General features: G+C 40.0%; 1 long non-coding RNA gene and 1 other non-coding gene across 7 annotated transcripts in view; one reads left to right on the forward strand and one right to left on the reverse strand.

Moving 5' to 3' along the window:
* The window catches only part of LOC133098653 (uncharacterized), a 50,328-nt gene that overhangs the window by 21,943 nt on the left and 16,230 nt on the right, over window positions 1-12,155 (forward strand). For 5 of the 6 annotated variants that reach the window (XR_009702230.1, XR_009702229.1, XR_009702231.1 and 2 more), the window contains 3 exons: window positions 5,015-5,140; window positions 9,328-9,446; window positions 10,777-10,841. This is a non-coding gene — a long non-coding RNA (uncharacterized LOC133098653). The remainder of the gene's footprint in view (window positions 1-5,014; window positions 5,141-9,327; window positions 9,447-10,776; window positions 10,842-12,155) is intronic. The other variant, XR_009702228.1, reaches the window with a different exon arrangement.
* On the reverse strand, window positions 5,009-5,111 carry LOC133100188 (small nucleolar RNA U13). The gene has a single exon (XR_009702427.1). It is a non-coding gene; the product is annotated as a small nucleolar RNA U13 (small nucleolar RNA).

The following is a 12,155-nucleotide window of genomic DNA, read 5'->3' on the forward strand; positions in this document are numbered from 1 at the left end:
GATGGAATGTTTCTGAGCTGGTGGGCCAGGAACTGCTGACCGGTGGAGTTTATTTCTCCATGAAACAAAACACACCCACCCCTTTTTTTTTCCTTCTGCCTGAGTCTAAGACTCGGCTGTGCTCAGCAGAAGGGAGGTGGGAAAGGCACACTTGAAACTGTAGCGAGCATTTGAGCAGACCGAATTCAATTTTGGATACAAATGTCAAGGAAAGGCTGCCTTGGCTCCTGCTGTTTGTTTACTGAGGCGCGATGTGATGCTCCATTGAAAGGCCTGCTGATTTCACCTGCGCAGGTTTGATAATGATACAGTGCAGGGAGCATGAGGAAGGATGACATTACTGAGGATGCTTGGAAAGGCACAGCCAGGCTGCTCCGTGCTCACCAGGACAGCGGGCAAGAACCTGGGAGCTTCTCAGGTCCCAGCCTGGCCACAAATAAGCTACGTGGACTCTTCCCACAGCTTTGGCTTGATCTTCCTGGTCCATAAAATAAAGGGACTGGGATAGATGACCCCTAATATCTTTTCTTTCTGATGTTTTATGATTCTGGCATTTGGAGCATTTACAGATGCTGGCAAGGAATGCCAGCAAAGAGTGTAGGATAAAATTTGGCCTAACCATTTGGGAGGGTAATTCAGCATTAGCTTTCAGATTTTTTGACGTATACTCTTTGGCCCAGAAGAATCAATTCTTGGGATTTATCCTCTGGGAATACTAGCATAAATATGAAAACATGGATGTTTATAACTGCAAAACATCAGAAACAACTTATGTGCCCATTAGTAGGGAAGTGGTTAAATAAATCTACTACACAACTGTTATAAAAAAATGCAGATCCATACGTCCTGAAAAGGAAAAATATCCAAAATATAATTTTAACTGAAAAAAATTAGATTGAGTAAAATATATAGCATGATTTTTCTGAAATGAAACCCAGATATGTGTAATATATATATATTGTTTAATATTACATTTATATATATATATGTGCATAGAGAAAAGGTCAAGAAGGTTCCACACCAAATTTACATTAGCGGTTCCCTCTAGAGCTGCACGGTCCAATATGGTAGTCACCACCCACATGTGGCTACTGAGTACTTGAAATGTGGTGCAACTGAGGAATCAGATTTTTAAAATTTATTTAATTTTAATTACTTCATATTTAACTTAAAAACTGGTACTTCATTCAGTTATTGGAAAAATTTTGAGTACGTTTGCAGCAACTTGGATATGAGTCTACTTTTTCAACTTTATGTTTTAGGAATCTCAATATAGATCAAGGTTTTTCAATGAAAATTTAGCATCCAAATTGAGAGATGTTGTAAGTGTAAAACAGATACCAGATTTAGAAGACTTGGTACAAAAAATAATGGAAAATATCTCAATAATAATTTTGTAACTCATGAATAATTTGATAATGTTGATTACATGTTGAAGTAACAGCATTTTGGGTACATTAGGTTAAATAAAATGTATAATTAAAATTAATTTCACCTGTTCCTTTTTACTTTTTTTAATGTGGCTACTAAAAAATTTTTAATTGTGTATGTGGCTCACATTTAATTTCTATTGGACAGTGCTGCTTTGGGGAGTGGGATAGAGGAGAGGGCTAGGCTTTAACTTTTTACTTGATATACTTTTGTATTGTTTGATTTTGTTACAGTAAGCCTTGGTAACTTTCATAATTTATAAAGAATAATAAAGAGTTTTAAAGTATTAAAATTAAAAGTTAACTTCTAGGATACAGTTTGGTATATAAAGAAAGTTATTGAGAAAATACTTCTAATTTGTTTGTTTGGAGTTGGAGTGTCAGGGTCTGAAATAAATATTTTGCCATCAGCTTATTAGAAAATGGAACTCTTACTGTGGTGTCCCTGTGATTTACCAGCATCTTCTAATTGCCTGACTCTTTTCTGGATGACTGCTATCCTCAGCAAGGATACCTTTGCCTGACACTCTGCCAGACAACCATCCCAGCTGTGATGGAAAAGGATTGTTTCTCTGAGAGTAGGAGTTAAGCCCAGGAGGGTTAGAAAAAAAAGAGAAATAACCCTTAAAATAATCTCCCTTCTTCTCTCCTGCTCCCTCCTCCCGTATCAAGATTTCCCAAGGCTTTGGGGATCTCGAGTTCTAGGCTGAACTTCCTACCTCACTAAATGACAAGGCCAGGATGTTAATGTTCCCCACACAGACACGTCTGCATTAAACATAAAGATGTCTGTGTTACACATAAACACGTTATGGCTGTAACAATATCACTTTCAAAGGAGCGCTAATCCGCTGAAGTCATCGAGTTAGAAAACATTTGCTTCTCCATGTCTTGTGTCTGAACTGTGTGTGAGAGAGAGAGTAGGAAGGAGGGAGGGAGGAAAGGATGGAGTAAAGAGAAAGAGAATGCACTTTGTAAAACCCTACTTTGTAAAGATAGTTTTTAAAACTATCCTTCTGGTTTCTTACTCATTTATTATGGTGTCACTTGCTTACACTGTTTAGTCTCTGTTTAAAAAGTTGATTATAATCTTTTCTGTACAAACTTACAGATACACAGATAACCCCAATCAACATTTTGGGTATGAAGTTGTTGGGCTTGAATGGATGTCACAAGGTGACTTGGGTGGAGAAAAAAATCAGCTGTGGTTCTCATAAAGCTCAGGAAATTGATAACTCAATGCTTCCCTAAAACCCTCTACTACCCATATCATAGCTCGTGTCTCCCTAGATCATATTTGCCTAAATCATATTTGTCTTCCTTGCTAGGCACCTCTAACCCCAGCACCTAGCACAAGGTCTGGCAAATACTAAGCTCTTCATAAAAATCTGTTGATTGACAGAATGAAGAAATGAATGGACCTACCATTCAAGGGTCAGCCATTATCTAAAACATTTATAAAATTAGAGTTCCAGCTCAAAAATGAACTTGTAAAATTTTCCATCTTATTAACACTGCATTTATTAAATACCTATTATGAGCTAAAAGCTGACTAAACAAAGCCAGCTTTTAAACACACACACACACACACACACACACACACACACACACACACACACACAGAGAGGGTCTCTGCCCTTGTGAAGTTTACAACCTGGGGAGCGGGGGGAGGCAGGGCTTAGGCATAAATACACAAAATAAAAAATTACAAATGGTAATAGGTGCTCCCAAGGATACAATCAGGGATGGTGATAGAGGATAAAGGAGGGAGCTATACCAATTTAGCCAAGCCTATTTGTCTCTTCTCTGAGGAAGTGACATTTAAGCTAAAGCATGGGGGATGAGAAGGCATCAACTATTAAACTATTAAATAAGCAAATTTGGGAAAGGTGGGTATGGGAGAGAGGGAAGAGCCTTCCATATACCCAGGAGCACTGTCTGCTGCTTAGGTGACTCACTGCCCAATGTGCTATGAAATTCAAACTTGACTTGATTCATTTGGGTTTTAGAGCCCACGCTAATTTGCGTGCCTGGCTGGGTGTCAGTGTCTGTAGGAACCCGTGTGTTCAAAGTGTAAAGAGGGTGATTTCCCTTATGTGATGGGCAATGTGATTGTGAGGGAATGTTCTGAGAGTGGGCTAGGGGGTGGCCAGCAGCAGGCTGGTGAATCTTGTTCACTTCTTTTCAAGGTTGTCTGGTGCCCCCTCACATTAGCTTCCGTATTTCACATCTGCTCTGTCTATTCAATTTCTCCTTTAAATATATTTTTTTGTTGTCAGTAGTTACATGTGGAGGGGGTTCTGAGGATTCACAAAGGAGAAGATTCTAACTGTTTATCTTATACTCCTTATCTCTTTTGAATAATTTTAACTATGAGTTTTTATAATTTATAAAACTGTTAAATAAAATTGTAAACTACATACACAGTTCTGTTTAACATGACACTTTGTGACCATTGCTAGGAATTCGTTTTTTCTTTTTTTTTTTTTTTCTGATCACTAAGACAATAAAAGTTCAATGCAGTTAGATTTGGAAAACCCAGGAAAAAATAAAAAATAAAATATAATTTGTCATAACTGAATGACCCAGAGATTACCACTAACATTCTCTTGGTATACAAAAGTCCCCCCTTATTCAAGGTTTCACTTTCCACGGTTTCAGTTACCCATGGTCAACCACAGACCAAAAATATTAATGGAAAATTCCAGAAATATACAATTCATAAGTTTTAAATTCTGAGTAGCCCGATGAAATTGTGCGCGGAGCTCCGATGCGCCCTGGAGGTGAATCACCTCTTTGCCCATAGAATCCTGCCCCTTAGTCACTTAGTAGCTGTCTTGGTCATCAGTTCAACTGTCAGGTATCACAGAGTGCCTATGTTCCAGGAACCCTTATTTTACTTAATAATGGCCCCAAAGCTCATTAGAGTAGAGATGCTGCCAATCCGGATCTGCCAGAGCATAGCCATAAAGTGCTTCCTTTAAGTCAAAAGGTGAAAGTTCTCGACTTAATACGTAAAGAAAAAGAATCATGTGCTGAGGTTGCTAAGATCTACAGTAAGAACAAATCTTCTATCCAGGAAATTGTGAAGAAGGAAAAAGAAATTTGTGCTCGTTTTGCTGTTGCACCTCAAACTGAAAAACTTACGGCCACAGTGAGTGATAAGTGCTGAGTTAAGAAAGAAAAAGCATTAAATTTGTACAATGAGATATTTTGAGAGAGGGAGGCCACATTCACATAACTTTTATTACAGTATATTGTTATAATTATTCTATTTTGTTATTAGTTATTGTCGTTAATATCTTACTGTGCCAAATTAAACTTTACCACAGGTATGTATGTACAGGAAAAAACATAGTATACATAGGGTCCAATACTATCCATGGTTTCAGGCATCCAATTGGGAGTCTTGGAACATATCCCCATGGATAAAGCGGGACTACTGTATTTCTTTCCCAATGACATTTTAAAAATAGGATCAAATTCTACTTGTTAATTTATAACCAACTTTTTTTTTTCCTTTTCTTTCTTTTTTTCCCCTTTTCTTCTTTTCTTTTTTTTTTTTCTCTCTTTTTTCATATCAGACGGGTAACATGCCGGTGTCATAACAAGGTTCGAGGGAGACACATGTCACACAACCTCATGAACACCCAGTCATCACGCTCAGGAACACAAAAGGATCTATAACTGGCTTTTTAAACTCGATACAGGTAGGCACCTTTCCATGGCAATAAATGTCGAGCTTCTGAATGGATGTATCATAATTTAACCAATTCGCTTTTTTTTTTTTTAATTTATTTATTTAATTTTATTTATTTTTGGCTGCGTTGGGTCTTCGTTGTTGCACGCGGGCTTTCTCTAGTTGCAGCGAGCGGGGGCTACTCTTCGTTGTGGTGCATGGGCTTCTCATTGCGGTGGCTTCTCTTGTTGCAGAGCACGGGCTCTAGGCACTCAAGCTTCAGTAGTTGCGGTGCGCGGGCTCAGTAGTTGTGGCTCACGGGCTCTAGAGCGCAGGCTCAACAGTTGTGGTGCACGGGCTTCGTTGCTCTGTGGCATGTGGGATCTTCCCGGACCAGGGCTCGAACCCGTGTCCCCTGCATTGGCAGGCAGATTCTAAACCACTGTGCCACCAGGGATGCCCCCAATTCTCTTTTGATGAGCATTTAGGTTGCAGTTTTCACCACATAATTATCTTTTAATCTAAGCTTTTTATGAAATTTTTTGTGTCTGTCACCATCCTGGGGTTTTACCTGATTCCTCAAAATTCAACAAACAGCAGTGATACTTACTTGGTAATTAAGAAATAAGATTTCCTTTGCAAGTATATGGTCAAGTACTTCACGCAATGTTCCACTGGGTGCAAACTTGATATATGAACATCTAGACTGACCAAATCAACTTCAGGATTGTTTCTTAACTTCACTAAACAATTTTTTAAAAAATATTTATTTATTTATTTAGCTGTGCTGGGTCTTAGCTGCGGCATGTGGGATCTTCGTTGTGGCATGTGGGATCTAGTTCCCTGACCAGGGATCGAACCCGGGCCCCCTGCATTGGGAGCATGAAGTCTTAACCGCTGGACCACCAGGGAAGTCCCATTAAACAATTTAAATAGCAAGTTTCACCTCTTTCACTCAAAATACCCTTTCAAAAAGTATCAGCTTCAATCAACTATACTTCAATTATAAATAAATACATAAATAAATAAATAAATAAATAAATAAATAAAAATTTAAAAAAGTATCAGCTTCTCATGAGGTTGGCAGTGAAGGATAGGGAGGGGTGCCTCTGAAATAGCTAATGCTGTATTTTAAGACTAGCTCACGCCTTCTGTGTAGGGGGGGGACACGGGTGGAGGGGGGGTACTAATGGAGGCCACTGCTCTGATCACAGCTGTTACCAACTGACCTGACAAGTCAGGCAGGTGAGGCGGTGGGACAAGAGGCAGAATTCCAGGTGCCCAGGAATCAGAAATGGGTAGGCTGAAAGGATTCTAGCCGTGGAAGCCCCTACATGGCAGGACTTGAAAAAGGGATCCTCAACTGATTACTCTCCAACAAAACAGAAGAGCAGCCAGGGCTGGACCGTCCTCATGCCAGATCAGCCTATCTCCAAGCCAGCAAATACACAAAGATCCATTCCAGCCTCGAACCTGACGTTCCCCTTAGTTACAATCCTGTGATTTCCAAAAAGACTATTTTCTGTTTCTATTCAGCTTATAGCAACCTGCTCTCTTAAATAGCTTCTTTATCTGGTGGGGCAATTACAGCCTGTGACTAACAGCTGCGGTTCATAAACATGAGTTTCACTGTTTGGGTCAGTAGTTTTTAGTCTTTTCTGAATGGCAACTCGCCCAGCTGATCTTGGCGTGAAGAGAGGCACCTTCCATCAGCACTCTGCTTGGTACTCGATAGTGCAGTTTACTGTTGGCGGGTTGTGTTTCCCCATTATAAAAGAGGTGACATTTTTATTAAAGTTACAAGTGCTTGCATCTAATACCAAATGTATTTCTGGATTTCGGTTTTACTAGTGATTTTAACTTTCCTCATTGAGTTTTTCCTTATATTCCAAATGGTCTACAATAGGCATGTCTTTCTTTTATATTTAGGAAAAAATGCCCTTTCAAAAAGTAATTCATAACTATAAAAATTTTAGGAGAAAATCTGTAGGATCTAGGGCTTGACAAAGGGTTCTAAGACATGGCACCAAAAGCACAATCCATAAAAGAAAAAAAAATCTATAAATTAGACTTCATCAAATAGGATGAAAAGACAAGCTATAAACTGGGAAAAAATATTATTTGCAATGACTGCACATCGGCATCTCAGAGGATGGGAAGCCCATTTATTGAGCCCTTAGGATGTGCCAAGCCCTGGACCAAATGTTTATCAACCCATTTCAATCTCACAGCAATTCTATCAGGCAGGAGCTGTTACTATTCCCATGTTCAAATGCAGAGGCAGAGGCTGGAAGAGTTTTAGGGTCCAATCCAAGATCCTATCACCATTGAGGGGCATGGCCAGGATTCAATCCAGACCTGTTCATCACCCAAGTTCGCTATGATCCTGGTACTTGGTGGCGTCCCTACTTGGTATCTATTTGACTTTGCCTACATTTCCCCAACTGTAAAATGGGATTAATAATAATACCTACCTCATAAGGTTGTCGTAAAAATTAAAAACATGAATCTGTCTACGGCCTAAGAGCTATGTGCCTGGCACTTAGCAAGGGCCATGTGAGTGATCACTATTGTGATGGTGTTGTTAGTATTCTACTGACTCTTAAAAATAGGATGGAGAGACAGGAGAAAAGCAAATGACCCAAAGAGGCACCATTTCATGTTGCCTCAAGGGATTTCTCCTAGCCAAGTAACACAAGATGTACCGCCTCCAGGCTGCCGCTCCCAGCCTCAGGGCTTTCAGCAAAGTGAAACCGGCCATTTCTAAAGCCAAATTCTTCAGGGTAGCATTAAGTCTTTGTCTTATCAGGAAAGGGGGGTTGGGGTGGGGGGGACAACTCTTTCCTTTAAGAGCAGCAGTGGATTTCCTCTGAAGAAACTTGCCTTTTACAAGTATTTGTTTAGGAGTATCCAGTGATCAGTGATCTTATTTTGTGTATCTCTGCTGCCGCAACATACCATGGACCGTCAGCATCCTCTTTACTACAAGAAATACAGTCCTTAGTGCCTTTAAATCTAATCAGATTAGAGAAACAATTCAGAAAATTCATCTTTAAGATTCTCTTCCTCTAGAACAACTCTAGGTACCTAAAGTTACCAAAAGATAACAAGAGGCACCACCTGCCTGACAGTGACTGGTTACAAAAGTGAAGAGCTCCTGGACTTGAGGCTTTCTTAACTCTTCCAAATTGGTCATGATTATTATGCAAATGATGGCTTCAGTCAGGGCCAGGGTTCAGTTTTCAACCCCAGTCAACAGCCCTATGAAAGACTTCTCTTTGAGAGGCCCTGAGGTTGCCTTTTGAGATGGGTGGGCCTCACAGAGCTCAGGGGGCTACAAATAGAGAACCCTCTGGGCAGAGCAGTAAGAATGTTACTGCTGGCGTAGGACCCTGTGCCAGGTTTATAGCTCGGAGTCCCTGATGCCAACTCCAGGTTATCATAGCCTTCAGGAAGGACACGGTTTACAGCTGATCTAGTTAAGGAAGGAGACCTCTCACCGGAATCCCTGAGTACAAGGAACACCTGATTTGGGGGAAAAAATCTGCCCCAGGACTGGTGTCCCAGAAGAGTCCCCTTAGAATCCCCAGGATTTTGTTTTCATCTCTATAAAGAATCCTAAGTCTTTAGAATTTGGAAACTTATCTTAATATGATTTTATCAGCATCCTTTATCCTATACACTAATAGAAGGCACGATCCTCTGTGCCACAGTCACCTTGTTGGACTCTTCATTTCATGATGAAGAAACTGAAGCCCAGAGTCAGACAGCATTATAAAAATAAAGGCCTGGAACCCAAGACTGCTGACCTCACTCCAATTCTCTACCCTCTGAGCTACCCTGCCAAAATGACAATTTAAAGAATGACTTCCTGAACAGATTATTCCTTCTCTCTTTCACAATACCATTGGGTCGCCTCCCTGCAGATAATTCTATCCATAAGCCAATTCAAACACTCTGAAGCATGTCTCATCATGAACTAGAGCTTCTGCTGGGATGGGGAAAGAGGATTCAGTGGGGCTTTTTTGGGGGGGACGGAGGGCACTGAACTCACTAAAAGACTCAGCAGAACAATCCTGATGATTCAGAATGACTAGAGAATAGTCTTTCTGATTATCTAGTGGTTTTGCTCATATTTATGGAATGAATGAATATGTGGGACATTGAAATATAATTCCAGCAATTCTACTGAATTTAATTCAATCTTTCTTTCCCTAGTATGTCAAGATCATAATGAATATGGATTACCACTCTGGAGAATTCAACTGATGAAGAACAGGGGTTGGCAATCTTCTCTTTGGTGTATTTTTGGTAAATTGCTGACCCTGATGTAGAAGGTGAGGTTGACCAAGCTGGCTCCTCTCTCTCTCTCTCCTTTAAAAGTAAATCCCTCATATCGGTTTGCTTATCTTTCACTTATCCCTTTCTCATAAAAATATCTTGAGGAATGTACACACACACCCAAGTCAAGTTATTTGGTCTCTGGTTGACTGGAACATAGTTACCCAATCAGTAGGACCATCACACAGAGGATATGTCTTAAACTTTTCCGTTGACTTCTCAGTTAACAAGACTGAAGACCTGCCATGGGGCACTTGATTCTTTTTACTTCATTTAGGAACATGAATGCTGAAGCCAAGAGGCAGAAACCAGCCAACTGACACAACGCAACTAGACACAGAACATCTTAGTGGTGGGTTCAAGAAAAATAAGGTCAATTAAAAAAATTTTTAATTCAATGTCCAATTACAATTTAATACATTTTTTGAGCAGGCAACAAATTAAAACACAAAGAACAGTAAGCAGAGAAACATGTCAGGTAAATTACAAAACAGAGGCTTTTCAGTGAAACTATTTTTTAACTTAGTGCTTTTCAACTCAAGATAATATTTTTAAATTTTCAAGTTATTTGTAAAGTCACAAATCAAGATTTATCTACATTCAGGTAGGTTCTGCTGGCTCATGTCCAAAAGGCTTGGTCCTCTGGGGAGAAGTATTCCTTGCTCTTTCTTCAAGTACTTATTAACACCTTTTACTTGTCAGGAATTATGCCAGGTATGGAGGCTACGAAGGACTAAGACACAACCCCCATCCTGTGGGGACTGACATGGAGACTAAATGCTCAAACGTTTTCTCACCCTCGCCATCATTTTCCTTCTTACAGTGCCACCAATCTGAACTTTATAATAATCATATTCTCTACAGGGTTTCTGTACACTCGATAATGATCCTTAATTCAGTTCACCCAACCTCTCAAAAATCCTGCTGTGCTTTCTTTTTCCTTTCTTTTTCTGTATATATTTTTTAAATTTTTATTTATTTTTTATTTTTGTCTGCGTTGGGTCTTCGTTGCTGTGTGCGGGCTTTCTCTAGTTGCAGCAAGTGGGGGCTACTCTGTTGCGGTGCACGGTCTTCTTATTGCGGTGGCTTCTCTCCTTGTGGAGCACAGGTTCTAGGCACACGGGCTTCAGTAGTTGTGGCACGTGGGCTCAGTAGTTGTGGCACATGGGCTTAGTTGCTCCGCGGCATGTGGGATCTTCCCGGACCAGGGCTCGAACCTGTGTCCCCTGCATCAGCAGGTGGATTCTTAACCACTGCTCCACCAGGGAAGCCCTCTTTTTCCTTTCTTTAACTTGTTTTTTTCCTGGGTTCTTTCTTCGGTGTCAGCTGTCGCTCTGACACAATGAAGAGCTAAACGGAGAAGGATCTGATTCCCCACACTGGGCTCACGGGTAAGGATTTTGTTATGTACTATCTTTCCCAAATTTGCTATAGCCCATTTATCTGTAGATTGTTTCCTTTCATATTAATAAACCATCATTATTATTTGCTGAAGCATTATTTGTTAACGTTAAGGGGAAAAACACAGTGGTTACCTATATCTCCACCCATAGAAATGGGGCTAAATAAACTATGGTATATCCATACAAAGGAACCCTCTCCATGCTTTAAAAAAAATGAGAGGTCTCTAAAAAAGTTGGACTCCTAAAAGCAGAGATTAAAACGGTGGTTGGAGGAAATGGGGAGATACTCATCAAGGGGTACAAAGGTTCAGTTATGCATGATGCATAAGTTCTGGAGAGCTAATGGACAGCATAGTGACTCTGGTTACTAATACTGTATTGTATTCTTGAAATTTACTGAGAGAGTAGAGCTTTTTACCACATATGAAAATGTAACTATTTAAGGTAATGGATATGTTAATTAGCTTGATTTTGGTAACCATGTCACAATGTATGTGTGTGTATGTGTATATATATATAAATATACCAAGTCATCATGTGGAGCACCTCAAATATATACAATTCTTATTCATCAAGTATATCTCAATAAAGCTGGGGACAGGGAATGACAGGTCTGTGTGAGCAAGTATCTATGATACATTGTAAAGTTAAACAAATAGGCAAGTTGCAAAACTCTCTGTGTTATGAGACCCCATTTAAAAACACATATGTGAATCCATATGACATGCATCTGAAATACACACACACATAGTATTTAAATGGAAAACATTTTAGGGGACACAGAGTACATGTCTGGGAGCTAGGGGAGTTTAGTGAGTGAGTTAGGGGAGGAGCAAATGAAAGAGGGAATGTCACTTTCTCACTCTACACTTCTCTATTATTTTGACAATGAATAGATACACTTTTGTAATAACTAAATAAATAAATAGAAAGGAGAAATGTATTATTTTCCTAGACATTTTAAAACTATATATTCTTCTAGAATCGCATAGCTGTTGAGTTTTCATTCCTTTTGATGATACACTTATCTCCTCCTTTGTAGCTTCGGGGAATTAAGGCCCCAGATGGACCAGTGTGTGCCCTTGCTTCCCTATCTGCCCCTTCTGCAGGTTCTCCAGCCCCTGGGATAATGAGCTATTCACAACTGCTTGCAGCTTCCAGGCCACCTGCCAGCTTTGTAACCGTTCTGCACTTGTCTTTTGCAACCAATGTCATTTTAAAGCTTCACAGTGCATCTCCTGCAGACCTCTGCAGCATTCCTGGGGTAGACAGGGTGTTAGCGATACTCCTTTGGGCTCAGCA

This window comes from Eubalaena glacialis, chromosome 10 (assembly GCF_028564815.1).
Source record: "Eubalaena glacialis isolate mEubGla1 chromosome 10, mEubGla1.1.hap2.+ XY, whole genome shotgun sequence".
Lineage (NCBI taxonomy): Eukaryota > Metazoa > Chordata > Mammalia > Artiodactyla > Balaenidae > Eubalaena > Eubalaena glacialis.